Below are 3,877 nucleotides of genomic sequence, written 5' to 3'. Positions count from 1 at the left end.
TGATATGGAGAGGTCAGGAGAAGCATGGACAGGAGAGATGTGAGATTTGAGGAGGGAATAGGGGCTTGGCCAGCAGAAACTAAGGATTTTGTAGAGGTAAGAAAGTTCAGGTTATGCTGATGCTGCTGTAACCGTGACTTAAAACAGTCACACGAAGCCCTTCACCGGCTTCAACCAGTAAACTTAATTCGCAAACCTAAATGCTACTCCACACCATAACAGCGATCTACTACTCTAATGCTTGACCTCAAAGAAACCCTTGAAGCCAAAATACTTTCCCTTACCCTTACACTTTTCCTTACCTTGATCCCTCCCCTTAACACTAGATTTCAATGCTTTATTTAACCCTAGTCTTCTTGGCAGACCTAAACAAAACCCTAAATCACAAAGCTTGGTCATACCCTAACCACAGACCTTGACACCGTAAGCAGAAAACCAAACCTGCCCATGAAATATTTGATTAAATTGTAACCCAGAAAAGTGAGCCCAGGTCCTTAATCAAAATCTGAACACCAAACAGAGAAAGCACTTGTTCCTGTGTATTAACCTCCCCACCTTCAGACACTTTTTAACCCTTAACGTAAGGTGCTTGGCCCCTTGGGGCAGGGCAGAAAGAGTGAGGTTGTTGTGCAGTCACATGGCATTCAGAGATGGATGTGAGGGGCCGTGGATCTGATCAGCTTGTGGGCCACAAGGAGGAGATAGGTGGGAATGCTCTGCTGAGCTCAGCTCTGCCTCAGGATCTCCTGCCCCAGCAGGAGGAATGGGACTGGGGCAGTGACTGGGAGGTCACTTCTGTCTCTGCAGCTGATAGGGCAGCAGCAGGAACGTGTCACGCAAAGGGACTGTGAGGTCCCTTGTGTCTGGAGGTGTCAGGTCACCCTTGGCTTCTCCCTGGGATCTGCACTTTGGGGCTGCCATCTTCCAGTGGCCCTGCTAGGCCAGCAGAAGGCCCCTGCTTGGCATGCTGCCTGTGGGATCCCCTCTGCCTCCATCCCCAGGAGGACCCAGACACAAAGAAGGCCCGCAGAGGGCTTGTCCTGTCCCTTCTGCTTGAGGCCAGGACTGGACAGCAGGAGGCCCAAGGCTTGGCTGTGTCTAGCCAAGAAGCTGCAAGGCCAGCAGCAGGCCCAGGGCTTGGGAGATGCTGGTGAGGTGACTTCTGTCTGCTTAGCTGACAGGCCGCAAGGACGTTCTTCTCATGGAATCACACTGCCCACCACATCATACAGACCCCAACAAGAACCCTGAGCCAGACGGAGGGGTGCAGGATCTCCCCTCCCAGTGGCTGCGGTCAGGCCTTGGCCCTTCTGCTTCACCAAAACCAACCAAGAATTTTCTCAGCACAGCACTTTGCCTGTCTGGAATCATGGCCTCCAATTATGTGCCCTAACAAGTCCCTGGGGAGGCTTTGTTAGTAACAGCCCTCAGAGGGGCCCATTAATACTCCAAGTCACTTCAACTTTTCCTTCTCACTTTAACTTCTCAAGCGGTTACATCATTCTCCTCTCAGTACCTGAGCTTCACAGACTGAGCACCAAAATGCAACATGGAACTGTGTGGTTTAACCCGGCTGGCAGCTAAACCCCACACAGCCCTTCACTCACCCTCCCCCCTCCCTCTCTGGGATGGGGGAGAGAAACGGGAAAGTGAAGCCGGTGAGTTGAGATAAAGACAGTTTATTAAGACATGAAAATAATAATAACAATAATAATAATAGTGATCATGATAATAGTATTAATAATAATAATGTGTAAGAAAACAAGTGATGCACAATGCAATTGCTCACCACCCGCTGACCGATGCCCAGCCTATTCCCGAGCAGCCGGCCCCCCACCCCGGCCAGCCACCCCTATATATTCTTTAGCATGACGTCAGATGGTATGGAATACCCCTTTGGCCAGTTTGGGTCAGCTGTCCTGGGTCTGTCCCCTCCCAGCTCCTGCTGCACCCCCAGCCTGCTCGCTGGCAGGACAGAGCGAGAAGCTGAAAAGTCCTTGGCTTGGTGTAAGCACTGCTCTGCAACAATTAAAACATCAGCATGTTATCAGCGCTCTTCTGATCCTAATCCAAAACATAGCACCCTACCAGCTACTAGGAGGAAAATTAACTCTGTCCTAACTGAAACCAGGACAGATATCCACCCCTTATTCCATACCATTTATGTCATGCTCAGGTTACACTCTTTCCAATACCTTGTAATTAATCACCATTTTCATCTATGATATATAGCAATCATGGTAGTGATGACATACAGTATTATATAATAATTAACATACTACAATTCAACTCATGGGCTATTCTCACCCAGTATCAAATCCCCTTGAGGTACACACCGGACCTCCCCATTCTTTTGCAGTACCCACCAAGTGCATCCAGGTCCCTGAGCAAAAGCAATTCCACGAATGGGTTTGCCTTTTCCTGAGGCAGGAGTAGCCCAGACTGTTTTACCCAGCATGTTTCTTACGTGCCCTACAGGGACTTTATCCCCTTCTACAGTACGTAACAGGCTTGACTGGGCAGGTCCAGCTCAGTTGGCAGATCCCCTAGTATTGACTAACCAGGTGGCCTTTGCCAAATGTGTATCCCAATTTTCGAATGTCCCAGCACCCATTGCTTTCAGTGTAGTCTTCAACAGTCCATTGTATCGTTCAACTTTTCCAGAGGCTGGTGCATGATAGGGGATGTGATACACCCACTCAATACCATGTCCTTTGGCCCAAGTGTCTATAAGGTTGTTTCGGAAATGAGTCCCGCTGTCTGACTCAGTTATCTCTGGGGTGCCATGTCGTCATAGGACTTGCTTTTCAAGGCCCAGGATAGTGTTCCGGGCGGTGGCATGGGGCACAGGATATGTTTCCAGCCATCCGGTGGTTGCTTCCACCATTGTAAGTACGTGGCGCTTGCCGTTGCGGGTTTGAGGGAGTGTGATGTAATCAATCTGCCAGGCCTCTCCATATTTATATTTCAGCCATCGTCCTCCATACCAAAGAGGCTTGGACCGTTTGGCTTGCTTGATTGCAGCACATGTTTCACAATCGTGAATAACCTGTGCTATAGTGTCCATGGTCAGGTCCACCCCTTGATGGCCTGAGGTGTCATGGGCCCATCGGGCTATAAATAATTCACCTTTATGTTGCCAGTCCAGGTCCACCTGAGCCACTTCAATCTTAGCAGCCTGATCCACCTGCTGGTTGTTTTGATGTTCTTCAGTAGTACGATTCTTGGGCACATGAGCATCTACATGGCGTACCTTTACAACCAGGTTCTCTACCCGGGCAGCAATATCTTGCCACAATGCCGCAGCCCAGATGGGCTTGCCCCTGCGCTGCCAGTTGTTCTGCTTCCATTGCTGTAACCACCCCCACAGGGCATTTGCTACCATCCATGAATCAGTACAGAGATAGAGAACTGGCCACTTTTCTCGTTCAGCAATATCTAAAGCCAGCTGAATGGCTTTCACTTCTGCAAACTGACTCGATTCACCTTCTCCCTCAGCAGCTTCTGCAACTCGTCGTGTAGGACTCCATACAGCAGCTTGCCATCTCCGATGCTTTCCCACAATACGACAGGACCCATCAGTGAACAAGGCATATTTCTTCTCTTTTTCCGGTAGCTTGTTGTACAGGGGGTCTTCTTCAGCACGAACCACCTCCTCCTCTGATGATATCCCAAAGTATTTGCCTTCTGGCCAGTCCATAATCACCTCCAAGATTCCTGGGCGACTGGGGTTTCCTATTCGAGCCCGCTGAGTAATCAGTGCAACCCACTTGCTCCATGTAGCATCAGTTGCATGATGTGTAGAGGGGACCCTTCCTTTGAACATCCAGCCTAGTACCGGCAGTCGGGGTGCCAGGAGGAGCTGCGCTTCAGTACC

Source organism: Anser cygnoides, chromosome 30, assembly GCF_040182565.1.
Source record: "Anser cygnoides isolate HZ-2024a breed goose chromosome 30, Taihu_goose_T2T_genome, whole genome shotgun sequence".
NCBI lineage: Eukaryota > Metazoa > Chordata > Aves > Anseriformes > Anatidae > Anser > Anser cygnoides.
Note: the sequence above shows the minus strand (reverse complement) of the source record.